Raw genomic sequence first — 19587 nt, 5'->3', positions numbered from 1 at the left:
CTCGGAAGCAGGGGACTGCTTTCCCTGCACTTCGGTCTGCATGGTCTACACAGCTACCTTTGTCAACGCCAAAACGAGGCCAGAACTCGGCTCACAGGACGCAGCAGGGGGTAAGAAAATGGTCATAACTGATGTTTCTAATATGGGATGTCATACAGCTTCATGTTAAAAGAGGCGAACTATCCCTTTAAAGTGTGTGGCTATCTGCTTCTTTGTTCGCCCTAACACAGCCTGCTTAGCTGTCCATGGCGTACTTCGTCTCTCATCAAGCCAACCCCTGTGGTATTGAAGACAGTAAAGCCCGTTATCGAATAGGAGAAACTTCATAGAGGAACCAAAGCTATGAATTGAAGATCATGTTGCCTCAGTTGCTCGATCGTGCCGCTTCACATTGCTAAACATAAGAAAGATCAGGCCGTGCCTAACCCAACACACCACCCAGCTCCTGGTGCAGTCTATGGTCATCTCAAGGCCCTCCTAACTGTTCTGCCAGCCTGTGAAACCTCTGCAGATGGTCCAGAACGCGGCGGTGCGTCTGGTCTTCAATCAGCCTCACAGAGCACACATCACCCCCTCTGTTCATTGAGCTCCACTGGCTACCCTCAGCCGCCTGCATCTAATTCAAGTCACTGATGTTAGCCTACAGAGTCCTTAATGGAACGGCTCCCATCTACCTGAATGCTCTCACAAAGGCTTACGTCACAACTCGGTCACTCCGGTCCTCTAGCAGCGCCTACACCACGCTGAAGACCATCCAGATTCTGTTAAAAGTGTCGTTCCATGATGGTGGAATGACCTACCGAGCGCTACCAGAATATACGTCCCTGAATATCTTCAAGAAACTGTTGAAGACCCAGCTCTTCAGAGAGCATCTCCTACCTGTACTTCCCTCTATGCCTGAACTCTATCTCTGTCACCTCTGACAGAGTCTGACTGGTGGTTTCCTTCTACGTAGCTTATTGTTAGCTTTGATGCTAGCTGTAATGTTATATCCTCATTTGTAAGTCGCTTTGGATGATTGGTCCGCTAAATGCACAAACATAAACATAAAGTTACTTCAAAACATTTATAGCACCATAACATTTGTTCGTGTTGCAAATAGAGAACTAATTCATGTTCCTGTTTACATGTTACACAGTCTTGATAATGACTTAGGCAAGGCAAGGCAAGTTTATTTGTATAGCACAATTCAAGTACAAGACTTACACCAGCTTGAAATTTTTGCCATCCAGCCTTGTAATATTTTAAAAAAAGAACCAGGCACCTAACGTCCCCGAACCATCCCGCGCCTCGTTCTTCCCCGGCCCCCTACCTCTACCCTCCAGGCTCCCCAGCCAACCCTGTGCACCCACACTTAAGCACCCGTCCTGGGGCATGCACTCCCACTCGCACCCCTGGTACGATATAATACTTTGAAAAAGAACCAGGCACCCTGGCCCAGTATATTTATATATATAGTAATACATAAAGATCCATCCATCCATTCATTTTCTATACCCGCTTAATCTGTCGGTCGGGTCGCGGAGGGGCTGGAGCCTATCCCAGCAGTCATTGGGCGAGAGGCGCGGTACACCCTGGAAAGGTTTAATATAGAAAAATTTGAAAAATTAGATCAGATTACAAAAGATTAGATTATTTTTTATGTGTTAAATTTTTAAAGTGTTTTCTTCAAGCAATCACAGAGACATTCTCCGGCCTGGACCCGCCCCAGAGATTTAGGGCTTTTGATGGCGTCTTTGTGGTCTCTACACAAGGACAACAAATCCATGCGTACGGCTGCACATTTACTTATTATGCATTGCATATTTGCAGGGCCGGCAGATATTTATTTTAATGACAGCGGTGTGGCATCTGACGAGCACAGGGGGAACCAAGAAACAAACAAAAAAAAGCAGAATCGCTGAATCCTCCGGTGTTACTTCAAAGCTCCACGCATGCAGATGGACAATCTCCACATCTGAAATAAATCTGCTGTTTGATAAGATGATCACAGCTGTAGGGAGAAAGTAACAGATGAAACGAGTGCTAATTAATTTCTGGGTTGCCTCGGCCTGCCTCCATTTCCCTCGTCCCCGCCGTCTCTGCATGTTTCCTCGGGTGGCCCTCCTCATTTGTTTCATTACTCTCAGCTGGTCGCGTCCTTTCATTGTGCCACCTCTCTGGCCCAAAGGCCCTTCCTACACTGCTCAACTCGGAGCTCATAACTGTAGTAATTGAAACCGTCATTGCCTTAATTGCTTTAATTAATCACCATTCCTGTGGTAAGACCTTTCTGGAAAGTTGTAATAGGTGCTGACATTCACCGTTCACAGGGGGTACATGAGAGAGAGAGAGAGAGAGAGAGCCCGAGTGTCTTGACTTTAAAAAGAGAGTGAAAGTCTGCACAGAGGGGCAAAAGGACACAGAGTGATTGTTATTCCACATCAAACTGAATTATGGATGTGTGTGTCTTCCTGAGAGGAAGTGCGTCTCTCCAATGATTCAGAGAGTCCTGAAACACAGCTGTGCCTTAAGAGCAGCGTGTTGTCTTTGCACGTACAAATCTCTGGGTTTGAAGTCACGGTTTCCAGCTCACTTCCTGTGCCGACCACCTTTTTCTGGCAATCAACGCTAATCATTCGCACCTGTCCTCTGCCTTTCTTATATGGGTCTACGGCTCTTACCTGTTGCCAGATTGTGCCAACGTCTTGGAAGGTCACGCTCCAGTCTTACACCTGACTGAACGAGAGCGAGCGATTCATAAAAAGTAGGGCTGGGCAACAATTACAATTTTTTTATTTAATTAATCGCATGATTTCCCTGATTAATCACGATTAATCGCATTTGTACGCAAAATCCAAAAATGAATCCAAAAGTAGTGTATAGCCTTTAGCATTTAGTTTTATTTTAAAAGTGCTGTCATATGAATGAAAGTGCCATAACATTTGTTGTGCAAACACACTTTTAACATCAGCATCTTTCTGTAGTTTTTATGTAGAAGCCTCGCTCCACTGTCTGTTTCCTTGAATGACTTGCTGCTATCAGTTGTGTGTTTTGCCTTTAAGTGATATTTTAGACTGGAACTACTACGCTGAGAAGACAATTCAACTTGGCAGTGTTTACAGATGACTTTGGTTCTGTCGACTCCGCCGTCTGGAAGAACTTTAAAATGAAACTGGCCGAGTAAAAGTTCCGTACCCTTCTCCAGGTTTGGTGGATCCGCCAATTACTTTCTTTTCCGGTTCAGCAGCAGACAGGAACAGACTTTTACAAAATAAAAGCCTGTGAGCAACAGACTTTTACAATAATAAGATAAATAATAAAACCTGCGCTAATGCGCGATAAAATATTTATCGGCGTTAAATAGTTAAAGATTTTAGAAGGGAATGAAATCACAGAATTAATGTTTCTGTTTGTTTTTGGTCCATCGTTCACGTGAAAATGCATCTTTTTTTCGCCCCTATGCAACAAATCGAGGTGAAAATGTCTAAAATGCTGATTCTGTGGGTGAAGCACAGCTGACTTGTTTCATTTAATCAACTGAACCGTCTGCACTGAAGGTCTTAACTAGTTGGAACACAAACCTGCAGCCACACCGGCCCTTTCACGGATCAGTTTGAGACCCCTGCCGTACCAGGAAGTGATGCAGGAGGTTTGGTCCCTTTGGTAAGACGCAATCAGGGCAAACTTGGACAAATAGTAATGGGCTCAAGACACTTCACTCTAACACCCCGTCCTGATATACAGCGAGTGAGTGATTCTATTGGTTCAGAATCCAAACCAATCGAATCATCGAGACTGAAAACACATCTCTTTTCCCTGGCCTTCCACTAGCTGAAATGGAGTTTACTTTGGCTTACTCCTTTTATTGTTACTGTTATTGTTATTTTATCTCAAATTTTATTTTTATCCGTGATGAAGTTATTCTTATTGCTATTTTATTGATGACTCTCATAATTTGTGATGCAGTTGCTATTGTGAAGCACTTTGGTCAGCTGAGGTTGTTTTAATGTGCGATATAAATACATTTTTAATTGAATTGAGGGACGTAAACTAACTTCTGGAGCTCTTTTTTAGATTTCTGACATTTCCTGGTTGCTATTTTTGACATGTTGGACGCAAGTTTTTTTTTTAGAATTATAATTATCAGTTTCTCTATCAACATTATTCCCTGAGTGATGCTGACCTTTTGCTAACTAGCTTGTCAACAGGAATCAGCGTGTTCATTTCAACCAATAAGAAGAGTTTAGGGGCAGGACGCCGCCGCGAAATGTCGTCCAAATAGAGACAGAGCAAGGTTTTATTTTAAGGGTTTCGGTGTCATCGTTCGCGGCATTTCAGGACAGACTGATTGCAAAGTACGCATTCTAATCACTTTTTATCGCTCGTGTAGGGAGTAGCAGGGCCTTAATGCCGCTAGAACCATTCTCAGCATGTCTTGATGCTGCTCGAACTGTATATTGTTCAAGGTCAGGATGAACTCCGTCTGGACAATGACGAAGATGTAGCAGCATTTTCAGACAGCAGGCGCCGGATAGAGATTAGGTTTGGGCCACACATACACACAGGATGATGGAGAAGGGTATAAGAGGTTGTACCAAACGGAGGTCATTGGGCATTTCCATGCATGCTGAAATGTACATGTCTCTGTGATGGTCTGTTCAATAAATTCCCCATTAGAGGCAGCTAGGTGAGTCCGACTCCTCTTTTCTCCACAACGCTCGCTCGCTGTATGTCAGGACGAGGTGTGTAATGGTGTTGGATGTTCTGCATTGTCTCTGTAAGGAAGTTCAGGACCCAGTTGCAGGTTTTAGTGCTCCGTTTCTCCACTAAATGCTGTGGGAAGATGGTATCTTGTTTCCATGTGAACAGCAGCCAATAACCATCCAAGCCTTGTTACCTTACCTTGTTAACAGCATTTTAAAGAAATGATGTGTGTACAGTTTCCTGCTCACTCATTTTTTTAAGCGATACATTAGACTGAGCTGGAGGAAAGTTGTTTTTAGGTTGGGCCGAGAAAAGGTCAAGTTTTTGATCTGCAGCAGAGATACTCATTGCACGGCTCCTCAAGCTTTAATTGGCGGCTCGCACACGCATAGTAGCTTCTAACAATATGGTAACAATAACAATACATTTTTTCAAATAACTTACAGCGAATACTGCACAGTATTAAGTATTTTTAATAAGTTTGCATTTTTGTAGTATTAAGTATTTTTATTATAAGTATTATTTAAGGCTTAATGGTGTTTCCTAAAGGGGGCTTTGTTAAACCTGGCAACGCAGCCCGCTTAAACCACCGTCACACTTGACCGCAGTGCACGCTAGCTCCTTTAGCCAGCGCGAGATGCAGGCACAATGGATCGGGGGTTTTTTTGTTTGTTTTTTTGGGGGGCTTTTGTGCCTTTAATGATAGGACAGTTGAAGAGAGACAGGAAGCAAGGGGCAGAGAGAGAGGGAAGACATGCAGCAAAGGACCGTCCGGTGCGGGACTCGAACCGGGGCCAGCTGCAGCGAGGACTATAGCCTCTGTACATGGGGTGGCTGCTTAACCCACTACGCCACTGACCACCCCAATGGATTGGTTTTTAATTTTAAAAAGGGCAAAAACCAGCACAAAAACCAAACGAAAATCAGCATGAAGACGCCAGAGAGGGGACGAGCAGGCAAACGTCGGGTGTACCGCGAGATGCAGGCACAATGGATCAGTTTTTAATTAAAAAAGGGCAAAAACCAGCACAAAAACCATGCTCATCTTGAATGTCTCACTATGATTACAACAACAAACTACAAATACAACATGAAGAAAGTCAAGGACATGCACGCCAGCTTCTGCTCATCCCAGTATTAAGGTAAATGTGGTCTTAATTGAAAATGTATTGGCTGTGTTGTTTCTTTTTTTGTGGGATGTTTTATATGTAGAAAGGCATTTTTGCAAAAGGGGGCTTAGTGTGTTGTCGTAAAAGTGGCTCTTCCCTTGATTTGCTCTGCCAATGTGGCTCTTGTGAAAAAAATAGTGAGTATCACTGCTTTATAGTTACATTGTTATATGTCTGCACTGAAAGGTCTGCACTTACTTTTCGTTGTACTCGTTACAATGACAAAAAAGAAAATCTGAATCTGAATCTGAACAGCAGATACGAGCTCAGTGTTGTGACTTTCCCCAGTTTTCCCCCATTCTCCAATTGCATTGTAAGAATTTGAAGGTGGATCTCAAAAGAGCAGTTTTGTGAAAACAGGGCCGAAGAATCTCCCCAGACAGTGAACACATTTGAGCCTAATCTGTTCAGTTTCGGCACCCGAGGCTCACAGCACTGGCAAGTCTCATGAGGGCCATGAGCTGAACTTGACATGAGGTTACAGCAAGAGTGGTAAGGATCAGATGTGGCCTAAAGAAAATTCAGATTTTTGGCAATGTCTGGGGGATAAGTGGCGTTCAGACAGCCAGACTCACCTAAGGTCATTTCAGCCATTACAGGCTAATTTAGGGTCAAAGAAAGCTTTAGATGTGGGTCATGTTTGGGCCAAACACTCTTTGCTGTTTACAGAATAAGAAGTCTTACGGGTTGAATAAGAAGCATTTATCAAGGCAAGGCAAGTTTATCTGTTCAGCACAATCCAACAACAAGGTGATTCAAAGTGCTTTACAGATACATTAAAACAGCAGAAATAAAAAGCACGATTTAAATTTTAAACAAAAAAGAAAGAAATAAGAACAATAGATAAAATCATAAGTTAAAAGGTGATTAAGTTTTGAAACTCAAGCCGTGTTACCTGCACTGCTCACTCCTAATCGTACTCGGTGGACAAGCCACTAAGGATTGACCATGCAGGGCTCGCAGTATTTTGCTGGAGCCTTTGTTTTCAATCTTTAATTCCATATCTTACGAAAAGCAGGTCAAGTTTTACTTTTTTTTTTTCTTTAGCTTTTTTACAGAAACTTTGACAGAATTTTAAAGAAACTTTTGCATCTTTTTTCACTCTAAAAGTTGATTATTACCAGTTATAAACCACTGCACAGGTCATAGTGAGACGTATTCATGTAAAATGGAAACATCCTGACTTGCAAAGGGTACATAAATAAAACCCGATAAGAAAAATTTAAAACGAAATGTGAGTGATTAAAAACTCTTTATACCGCAGAAATGTTCTTCCGTGTTGTTTCAGGTCTTTTAACACTTGACAGCTAAAGTTTACAGCACTCGAGAAATTAAAATTGTGATCGATGTTAAAACTCTGAAAACCGGAGGCTTTATAATTACAGCTGTGAAATGACTTCAGGTGTCTGCTGAGGTGGAAGTTTTGAAAGGATGAAATGTCATCCTTGAAATTTTGTATTGCAGTTAAGGAACGGTCCAAGTGTTCATTTAATGGGAAATGCTGAAAATGGTTGGAATTTTAAGGCATAAAAGTTGCTGTAAATACTTTATTGAGATGAATTATTCATGACTGTGTGTGCTGGGGGGCGTTTGAGTTTCAGTGCAAATGGAAGTGTAGCAGGTGGAAACTATCGCTGTCTTTGTTTTTTATCCTGATTAATCTTCAGTATTTTATTGGTTGACTGTTCATATAATTCAGTGTTTTCCTTATCTTTACTCTTTTAGCTTTTTTTAAGATGAACTTTTTTTGTTTCTTGTAACACGAAAGCTTTATTTCATGTTTCGAGCTTTAAGCTCGAGACCTGAAAGTATTTTATCTGAACTCTTTGCTTTTAATTGAATTAATTAATGATTATTTTTATGTTTTTAATGATTTTAATTGCCTTCTTTTGCTTTCATTTTAGCTGTAAAGCACTTTGAATTGTGCTCTACAAATAAACCGGCCTTATTTGGATTGCATTTAGATCCCCAATGTACAATCTGGATATTTGCAGTTAGATATGCCTTTCCAAGCATATTTAAAAAAAACAAAAAAACTCTACCATAATTAACCATGAGAACAGAGAAAGAGCAGAGCCTCTGGTTTAATCCAGTGGAGCTGGAAAAATAACTCAAACCAATATGTTTATCTTAAACAGGAGAGAAGTAATTCTATTCCGTTTTATACAGCAAAGTCAACCCAGTCACCGTGGCAACCTGACGGGAAAGTTCTTGGATGATGAAGCTTAAATCTTTCTGATTATAATGCTTGATTTGTGTGATGATTCATTCAGCCGCAAGCTGAAGATAAAGATGTGGATCAAGCGGGTCGGATTTGACTTGGAGGCCTCTGATTGTAAAGTCATCGAGGTTGCAGCGAGTTCGGGGATTTTCAGTTGGAGATATGAACTGATTGTTTTTAGAAGTTTATTTTACATATAAAAAAAAATATCAGCGTGTTTCATACTTATGATTAAACATCTATTGACATTTCTACTTTTAAAATGATTAGGGCTGGGCGAGTTAACTCGCTATTATCGCGTTAACTTGTTAATTATTTAACGCCGATAAATATTTCATCGCGCATTAACGCAGGTTTTATTATTTATTTTATTATTGTAAAAGTCTGTTGCTGTCTGTAACATCCCCGCTACAGGTGCTCCTCGGTCTCTGTGTGAAGCTCACGGAGCTAACCGGCGCTACTTCCTGTTTTACTTGTTTCAACATAAAAGCATGTATTTCAAAATCAATTTTAAAAAAACTCCTGCATTTACAGCCAAGTTGAATTGTCTTCTCAACGTAGTAGTTCCAGTCTAAAATATCACTTAAAGGCAAAACACACAACTGATAGCAGCAAGTCATTCAAGGAAACAGACAGTGGAGCGAGGCTTCTACATAAAAACTACAGAAAGATGCTGATGTTAAAAGTGTGTTTGCACAACAAATGTTATGGCACTTTCATTCATATGGCAGCACATTTAAAATAAAACTAAATGCTAAAAGCTATACACTACTTTTGGATTCATTTTTGGATTTTGCGTACAAATGCGATTAATCGTGATTAATCAGGGAAATCATGTGATTAATTAGATTAAAGATTTTAATCGTTGACCAGCCCTAAAATTATACATAACAATGTAAAACATTAGCTGCTCCTCAGTCTGCCTGAATCTCCAATACAGCATGCTAAAAGTATTGGAATGCACCTTTTTTTTATTGCTTTACATAGCAGGTGTTACAGCAGAAATGCACAGCTTCAGTGCAGGGGATCTTGTTAACAAGCACCTGCTTAGGTGTGTCGTTTGTAATATGTTGAAAAGATTCAGGGAGTCTGAGGAAATCTCAGTGTTTAAAGGCCAAGGACAGAAACCACTGCTGGATGAGCTCGGAGCCCTCAGGCATGAGAAACCGTCATCCCGCCACCATGATCAATACAGCCACATGGGCTCAGGAGGAGCTCGGAGAACCATTTCCAAAAAAACTGACTCAACTTCATCTGTGTGAGGGTGCCACTGATGCAGAGCTGGATGTTGGAGTTCTGGAGAGACAGATGCTGCCATCCAGGTGACGTCTTTTCCCGGGAGGCCCGTGGTTATTTCAGCAGGACAACGCCAGACCTCATTCTGCAGGACTTCCAGCAGCTTCATACAGACTGTGTGAAACTCGGCTGTCTCCTGTTGAACATGTACGGAGCATCACGAAGAGGAGCATCAGACAGCAACAATCACAGAGTAATGAGCAGGTGAAATCCTGGATTCAGTAAGAATGGACCCAGATTCCTCTGAAAAAATGCAATAATTAGTATCCTCTGTGCAGATGCCTGTAGCCCAGGCTTCCTAAGCTGTGAAAAAATAATCATTAAGCGTTTACCCACAATGCATTTCGCTCCTGCCCGAGCCGAAATCAGCCGGCCTGACGCTGATTTCGCTTAAGCTCTAAACTCTGTAAACTTTAGCAACATTTGAAACATTTTCAGGCGAGAAAGTAGTCGTTTAGATCCCCAACGGGTTGAAAACCTGACAAAATACTATTTACAATTTTGTTCCCAAGAATTCGGCGCTACTAAAGCTAGCCGCAGTGAGCAACGCACTTCCGGTTATTTTCCCAAAATAAAATACCCGTTGCCTTTTATCATAGGGAAAGCCATTACGATACAATTGGTGCTTTTGTTTTGAAAACAGGAAGTGAACCTACCCTCGTTGTAGCTAGCTTGAAACTGCCGTTTTGACAGGAAATGACAATCGGCGACATCACGTTACATTGCATCTTGGGTAGTTTGAGTATGAATAGTAACCTCATGATGCATACCCAACATTTCGGCCAATCTAGTATGCATCTGGGAAAAAAGTCAGTATGAGTAGTAGGAGTAGTAGGAGAAGTATGCGGTTTCGAACACAGCCAAGGTCTTAACCAGTTCAGTTGATTGAATGAAACAAGTCGGCTGTGCTGCTGCAGGGTTGGAAAAACCTGCAGCCACACCGGCCCTTTCACGGATCCCTTTTGGGATCCTTGAATAGCCTCTCACTGACTCAATGTCTTCTGCACTGATTTACGCCTTATTTGAGTCTAATGTAATAAAACTAAAACTTCTACAACAATGCTGCTACAACATCCCCCTCGGACAAGGCTGCATTCTTTTCAAAAGTAATGAGGAACATACCTGCACCGAGTTAATAGTCATGCTTTGAGCAATAGGATGTTTCTCCATTGTGTTTGTTTACAGCCCACTCACTGTCGTTTCTATTGACTTTTTTTTTTTTATTAGGATTCCTGTTGGCTGATATCCCGAAGAGCATTAATCTCCCCTGTCTGCTCATTTGAAGGAACTGTAAAAAGAAACATTGAATCAATATCAAGATCCCACGTTTGTCTTTAAAATTGGAATAAATTTAGGAAATCTCCAAAAATACAAGATACATTTCAAATAAATTCAGCTTTTGCCAGATCACCTCCCTACACGGGAGATTATAAATGAAAAATAATTCAAACATGATCATTTTGGGCTTTTTCTTAACCAAGCTTGGAGCTTTTTCCATTTCATGGAGACCAGTGAGCGCCCCAGATAAAGAAGGGGAGCAGCTACCAAAATAGCAAGAGACATCACAATGGAGGGATAGATTTGAATAATCAATGCCGTTGCCACAAAGGTGAAAAGGGGACAATGCAATTAACTACAAGGCTAGCTGGAATGTCAAGGTGAACGTAGCTCTAATCTTGTACATATTCAGCATCCTGCACACCTGCCTAACAAAATCAAGCAGCTACTTTGTCCTTTCCACAGATGGCTTCCTGGTTAAACTTAAGCTGCAGGCCTGGCTGTGTGTGACGTGTACAAAGGATGTTTTAAATAAAAACCACTCATGAAAGATCACTGGTTGGCTGCAAGGTCCACATTATGGCGAAGGATCCCGTCCAGGCACTAAATGTCTCATAGAAAATAAACAATTAGCCAAGAAGAAAGAACGTTTTCAGGCACTCAAATAGCACGAAACCCACGGCTGTATGTCAGCGTCTGCCTGAGGTTAAACAGCTTGTATCTGATCGCCGCTGCTCATGGTCGAGTTCACCTTTATTCACTTTTGCTTTATTTTTCAGCTCGGCCTCCTTTGAGCTCTGAGGTCTGTTCCAGAAAGCAAGTTTAGAGAAATGGCTGAAGGCCCCTCTGAGGCTTTCCATTACAGGCAGACACAACTCGCAGTAACTTAAACTCAGGCAGCTACCATGGTAACGGACTACCAACCGAAGTCCCCGGTGCCTTTTCTCTGACGGCACCAAATTTCTCTCCGACTCTCCTGCTGAGCCTGAAGGAGCCATCTGACTCGGTTTCTTCATTTCCCAGCTCCACACAGTCAACATCAAAGCAGGCAGGGGCAGCAGTGTGAGGCGGTGGGGGAGAACTCACCGTCCTCACCCTGACCACTTCAGCGTGGGGATAGAGACGACATCAAGGTTTTTTCAATGAAGCTTCTGTTGCACTTCACATCTGTACATTCTGCTTTAGGAAAATATTGAAAATTCTTCTGTAAATATCAGTTTTGCACTACTGTCCAAATTGAAAACTCTTCTCCATCATTCTGTGTGTATGTGTGGCCCAAACATAGTGTCTATCTGGCGCCTGCTGTCTGAAAATGCTGCTACATCTGCGTCATTGTCTAGACGGAGTTCATCCTGACCTTGAACAATATATAGTTCGAGCAGCATCAAGGTCCTGCTGCTCCCTACACGAGCGATAAAAAGTGATTAGAATGTGTATTTTTCAATCAGCCTGTCCTGACATGCCGCAACCGATGTCGTTCCGTCCAGCGATGACACCGAAACTCTTAAAAAAAATAAATAAATAAATAAATCGCCCGCGCTGTCTCTATCTGGACGACATTTCACGGCGGTGTCCCGCCCCCACTGGAAAAAATGCCCCCCCAAAAATAAGGAAGAAAGAAAACAAATACAAGACGTTTTTCCTTGAAATAAGCAAAAAAAAATCTGCCAATGGAACTAGTGAAAATCGGCTTGTCAATATTTCTTGAAATAAGATGTGATATTTGGGACTTTTGAGATAAAAGTGATCTTGAAATTAGCTTAAAAATCTCTTCAAATGTCAAAAAAAGTTTGTTTCATATGAAATCCGACTCAAAACTATTTGTTCACAAGACTTTTTTATTTAACAAGATATTCCAGATGTATTCTAGATGTATCTGGCTGAAATAGTACTTGTTAGGCAGTTTTGTCTGATATTAAGTGTAATGAGATATTTTGACTAGAAATGAGACAAATATACTTGGTAAGACTTTGACTTTTTTCCAGTGCCTAAACACTGGAACAATTCAACAATTGGTTGAAATGAACACGCTGCTTCCTGTTGACAAGCTAGTTAGCAACAGGTCAGCAGCATTCAGGGAATAATGGACGAGGAGAAACAAATAATAATAATAATAATAAAAACTCACTCATTATGTGTCCAACATGTCAAAAACAGCAAGCAGGGAATGTCAGAAATCTAAAAAAAAAAGAGCGCCAGAAGTTCGTTTACGTCCCTCGATGATTTGATTGGTTTGGATTCTGAACCAATAGAATCACTGGAGACAAAATCGTCACGCTGCATTTCGTCATTGTTTCGCTCGTATGTTAAAGTGAAGTGTCTTGAGCCCATTACTATTTACCCTGCTGACACACGACTGTCCGCTTAACACCAACCATATGATAAAATCTGCCGATTAAACGACCGTCGTTGGCCTCATCAAATTGACTGTCCTAAACCGTAGAGACAAAAGTATGTAGTATGTAGTATCAGTGTTAATTTCGTCGACCAGGACGATGACGAAAATATTTCGTTAACGCCCCTTTTTCCCGTGTCGATGACGAGACGATGACGCACAAAATTGCTTCCAGAAAATAAAAATATGACGAAAATAAAAAATGATTTTCGTTAACGAGACTAAGACAAGACGAAATTTACAAGCCATGGACGAATGGACATTAAAAAATGTAATTGTTTATAATTAATTTGTAATTTGTAATTGTTAATATAAGTGTTTCTTGAACTTCATAGAAGATTACGTGATACTTCCCTGTTTGTCCCTGCACGGCGCCTGTCCCACAGAACATTAGTTAGCTAACTAGCTCTGACAGCGTCACGCTGAGGGTGTTATTTGTCGCCCATATCAAAACAATTGGAGAGAGATGCTTTTACGCACAGAAGCTTTTGGAAACATTGGTCATGACTGATCATTATATTGACTTGGTTATTTTCCGACAAGCATGGTGAACAGCACTCAACGTTAAAATGATCAGAAGTGTGTCAGAATCATAACAGTTAGCGTAGTGTGTTCGGACAGTGGGATAATGACAAATACACGTCTGCCTGTGTTGTGTTGATCAGAATATTTTGGCGAGTAAAATATGGTAGTAGATTCGCCAGACCATAGCTAGCTACTATGAGAGTGGCAAATACTGTAGTCGAACTTAGATGCACGTGGTGTTGAAATTGATTGGGTATAGTAGTAAAGCCAGTCATGATCAACCTACCGGTAACTAGCTAATGTGTGTGTTTGTGTGTGTGTGGAGATTCTTTACAGTGTGATATATGTAAAAAAGAGAATCAGTGTTTGGAGAAGTTTTTTATTCTGTACAGTGTGATATATGTTAAAAAGAGAAGCAGTGTGTGGAGAAGTCCCATTATGTACAGTGTTGACTAAAATGACTGAAATTTGACTAAGACTAAAATTGATTTTCAACATTGTGACTAAGACTAAGACTAAATAAAAAAATGCTGACGAAATTAACACTGTGTAGTATGTAGTATGCGGTTTTGAACACAGCCCTTCAGTGCAGACAGTTCAGCTGATTGAATGAAACAAGTCGGCTGTGCTGCTGCAGGGTTGGAACAGAAACCTGCAGCCACACCGGCCCTTTCACGGCTCAGTTTGAGACCCCTGCTTTAGAGCACTAAAGTGTCTCAAAACTCACAAACTGCCTGAAACGGCTCATTTGTAGGTCAGAATTAAACATTTTAATCATGCAGCCAAAAAACTGGCACTTAACATCTTATCGTGTCATAAAAATGTAGATCATTTGCCAAATTTTCTGGAATATAGTGAGCTGATAAAAGCCCACATTATGTTTCTGTTCCTTGGATTTCATGAAAAAGAGGAATTACGAGTTCCTGAGTTCTCCGTGTAAGCAATAGTACAGCAAGAGTGGGGAGGCCTGGAGTATGATGCATGTCCAAATCTAGTCCTCGATGGCCGCTGTCCTGCAGGTATTAGATGTTTCCCTTCTTCTACACACCTGATTCAGGTCAGTGCATCTTCAGCAGGCTTGTGCAGAATTTAACAATCTTTTGAAGAGCTCCATTTCATCTGACTTTCAGGTGTGTTGGAGCAGGGAAACATCTAAAAGCTGCAGGACAGCGGCCCTCCAGGACTGGCTTTGGACGTCCCTGATGTAGTAAGAAGCAGCTACATGTTCAGTTACAATTCAAATCAAATCAAATTTATTTGTGTAGCACATTTCATGTAGAAAATAATTCAAAGTGCTTTACATAGAATAAAAGCATTGCAGCAGGGAGTGTAAAAAGCATTAAAAATACATAAAAGAATATAAAGAGAAACAAAAAAATAATTTAAATTAATTTAAAAACAAGCAACAGTCCAGATAAATTCAAAGATATAGTGCAGATTTCATGCATAATTTAAACACTATTTTTTTTTTGGTTATTATTGTGAACTTCTCTAACATCTTTCATTTGGTTTTCACATTGTGTTAATACAGTTTTATGTAGATGGTGCTCTGATTGTGGGTCTGATTGTTGGAACACTAAAAATAAAAGACACTACACAACCAATGGAACAGCTTCAGTCAGATAACATCAGAATAGAGTTTTTCACAGTAAATAAAGCTGGAGCGACAGGGACTGAGAAAAGCCTGTTAATGAACCAACACTATAGTAACATTTACTATAAGAACTTTTTTTAACAGAAAAACATAACAGAATAACAAAATATTGCGTAAGCATACTTACATCACTATTCAGTGTTGTCAACAGCTTCTTCAGCTCAACCACACCAGGCTTGGCTCTGTAGATATCAATGAACCTCTGCAGATACTTGTCAAGGCCAGCGAAGGGGCAGCCTTTCAGGTCAACAGTGGTGAGGCGAGCAAACTCTGCTTCAATCTAGTAGGCATAAAAGAAGCAAAGAACAAGCCGAGGGATTGGCTGTAAATTCATTAGCACTGATAAATGTATATAACTGTATAGTCTTCATGACAGCAGACATTAGCCATTGCTGTATGACATATTTTTCTATCCTTAATCAGCCTCCATTCTGATCGCCCTCAACTCATTTGAAATAGAGAAATACTTTACCTGACGTTCAGAGAACAGTGCTGGCCATCTATCTTTGATGTCAGCCACAGGTGGCTCGTCCTCTATGATTTCCTTTCTCCGCAAAGAAAAGGTGGTGGTCATCATCACTTGAATTTGCTTCCAATCAACTTTCCTCTTGTTCATTTCTGTGAGCATTGTTGTCCTTTCTTCGTCAAGGGTGCATTTTGTTTTTCCTTCCGGGATGTCTGGCATGAAGTTGACTTCTGATTTTCTAGCCCTCTTAAGAGTTCTTTTCCCAGATGTACTGGATAACGGTGAGTTGATCTTGAGCTCTAGGCATCCAGCCTCTCGTAGCTTTTGTCTGAAGTTACCCATTTTATACTTTAAACTAAATCTCCAACAGTGCCATCCTGCGACAGACCCTGATTCCCTCAGACATGGATGTTTTTCGATGAGCGCTTGTGCCACCAAAGCATATTCCTCAGACTCTGGGTATGGGCTATAGGCATAAATTGCTTCTGCAATTTTTTCCAAAATGTCTGATTTTATGTATTTGGAGACATCAAGAAGGGTTCCATCCTTCTGGAAGGCTTCATTTCCTTGCCTTAACCTAAGCTCTGTATCAAACGCAAAAGTAGGGATCTTAAATGACTGAGGCAGCTGACGACGACTGGGGGTGGACTCAGGGGTTGCGGTTAAGCTTGCAGTGTCCAATGTTGAGTCTGTATGATAATGAAGTTCTTCTGTATGAACTTGGAGTTCTTCAAGAGGCTGACTGTACACTTTCAAAGTCACTCTATCTTTAGGGAGATCTGACATGTTACTCAAGTTGCAAAGCTCGTTATTGAACATTGGATCTTGAAATTGTACCTTCAAAACTCCTTCCAGTCCAAGCTTGACTTTGAGGAACAAGTGCAGGTCATCAACCGTGTCGGGCATGTTCTCAATGGTGACCCTCCGAATGTCCTCTTCGGGTTGGATTACACGTAGCAACATTGTGAATCTAAAAAGAACAAAACAAATATACATTTTCTTATAAACAAGGCAGAGTCATGATCACATGTCATAGAACCCCAACCTAGTAAGTTAACCACATAAGGCCTATATACCAATATTGGGAACATTCTGTGTATATTACAGATCTACAAGCTCACTGTCTGACACGTTGTGAGCTTGTAGATCTGCTATTTTCGGTGAAGAGATTTAATGTAGCTAGAAAAAGGACGGGGCCTCAGTCAACTAAGCATGGGGTTTTGCTGTAGGAGAGTGCAATGCAAGGCATTGTGGCCTTGCCATAGACTATCAATTTAAGGTTTTGTTTAAACCCTGTTAAAATGTAAAGAAGGTTAAAGGATAACTGCGGTATTTTCAACATTAAGCCTCTTTTCTGAGTCGTCTGCAATGTTTTAGAACCCCCCTCACCGCTTTTTTGATGTTTACTGCTGTCTCCGGTATTTGCCTAATTTTGATTCAACTCAACCTGCTTCAGAATGGCAAGTCATGTGCATGTCCAAAAAGGTCCGTAAAAGCACCATAAACATCTGTTTTCAAAATCATCAACACACCGGAGTGGTTGCTGGTGTGCACTGGTAATCCATATCAAATTTCGTTGCAAAAAGTTGCTTCTGTCGTGTTTTATTTGACATTTTGTAAATCCCATTGAGTTCTATTGAAAACTGGATGTTCGTTGATATTACTCCGACACCGAAACCATCAAGTGGTGTGGAGTATAGCAAGTCAGATTCAACTGCTGAGCGGAAGTTAATCCACGGCTGTGAGGTGGCTAAGAAAATAGTTTGAGCATGAACGAGCTGCCAAATGCTTTTACGGACCTTTTTGGACATGCACATGACTTGCCATTCTGAAGCAGGTTGAGATGAATCAAAATTAGGCAAATACCGGAGACAGCAGTAAACATCAAAAAAGAGGTGAGGGGGGTTCTAAAACATTGCAGACGACTCAGAAAAGAGGCTTAATGTTGAAAATACCGCAGTTATCCTTTAAGTCCATTTAATTATATAAAAACACTGGTAGTAAAATAATTTAATATATGAAAGTATAGAACATAAAGTAGAGTTGTTAATGAAACTAAGGCCTATAAGACAATTATTATTACTTCAATTATCCTGAAAATAAGCAAAATCATTACCTCAGTGTAGCAGGAATGCCTTGGGAGAAATCAGGAGTCTGCCTTGCACCACGTAGGCTGGCAGGGGGATGTAGTGGTTCAGCTCTGCAGGGTCGACCACAACCAGTTGGGAATCCTCAGTACTGCAAACTTCAAAACATCTATAGTGGTCCAGGTACCAGGCAGAGAAAGGTTCAAGAACAATGTATGCTTTGTTGTCAACTATAACAATGTACAGGACTTGGCAGAAATTAGGGAGTCCACTTGTGCTTCCAAATGATACAAACATCCCCTTTACATATTTTGTTCCATGTATTAAGGCTGTTGTGGCAAGTGATACAGTGGTCAGATGACTGAATTTGTGCTGAATAGCTAGTTTGACTGGGAAGGGCACATTTTCAGGGGAATTGTGTGTTGTACTCTCAACTTCTACTGCTGGCTTGAACAGGCAAGGCATGTCAAAATGGTATGCCAACATAAGCTGGTGTCTGTTGGCCAAAGACAACATAATGTTCTTGAAGTTATTAAGATCACAAACAGCTTTCTTGAAAAAACTTAGTTTTGCTTCGAAGCGAAATGTCCAGAAGTCAACCACAGGTCCAAAGCAACGAATCAGATAGGGATAATGCTCTAGAAAATGATGTTTGGGTTTGAGCATCACATCAGGAAATACGTCTGTTAAAAGTTTCCTATGTTCAAAGATCTTTGCTTCTAGGTAACAGAGGCATTCATCTGTAAAAGCGGACAATGCCAAGATTTCAACAATGTCTTTCAGTTCCAGAACCAAAGACCATGCATCATCATTTTCAGGGACATCGTCACCAATAATTAATGGCAACAACCTTAACGGAGTCCAATTCTCGTGGCCATTTCCTCCTATCGTTCCAGACAAATGAAAATTTACAGAAATTTTTTGAGGACAATTGGTTTTGTCAGAGTACTTATAAAGGAAGTGCTGTATGGCAGTATTTAAATTATCCAGTGTGAAATGAATTTTTTCAAACACAAACACAGCTCAAAAGGTACAATGCCTTCAAATAGGTCGTGCAAAAAGTCAGGTGGAAACCCTGTTATACAATGCAAGTATTGTAGTTCATTTAGAATACAGTCACGTTTTACACCATTTACACTTTTCAAATTTGTGCTTTCTTTAAGCTCAGACAGGTTCAGGTTATGTGACTCTATTGTTCTCAATACAAATGACCCACTTCTTACAGAACAAGTTTGAATATCTTTTCGACTTGCAAGGCAAAATCTGCAAAACTTGTCCACATTAAAGGACTCCTGAAAGCCAGCAAAAGAATGTGCCCCCAAATTATCTGATGAAATGTATAGCACTGTGCCTCTGACACTGGTTCCTAACCTGTCGATGTAAATTCCTTCCTTTTTAAGCAACTGTAGGTCTCTCAGCAGTGGTTGAACAATTGGACCATAACCAAATGTTTTAATATCTTGAATTTTGCATAGGGCAGCCAGATATATAGTAGACAATGATGATCTGTCTATTACAGGCAAATTGGCAATTGTCCAATAGATTGCACACAACTTATGTTTCTTTCTTGAGGTGCCTAAAGGGTTACAGATCTCAAAGTCATCAATATACAAGCCCAAAGAAATACTTAAATCTTCACTATTAACAAGTGGATTTTCTTTACAGTACGATGCATCAAAAAAAGACTTATACTGGCCAGACGGTGATTTTTGGTTTTCTTCCAAAACTCTGTCAATTACATCACCCCTATTCAATAACGCTTGAAGAACACGCAAGATTGGCACATAAACAAATGTTTGTTTCGATGAAA

This window comes from Odontesthes bonariensis, chromosome 2 (genome assembly GCF_027942865.1).
Source record: "Odontesthes bonariensis isolate fOdoBon6 chromosome 2, fOdoBon6.hap1, whole genome shotgun sequence".
Lineage (NCBI taxonomy): Eukaryota > Metazoa > Chordata > Actinopteri > Atheriniformes > Atherinopsidae > Odontesthes > Odontesthes bonariensis.
The sequence above is the reverse complement of the archived record's forward strand: the minus strand, read 5'-3'. Positions refer to the sequence as shown.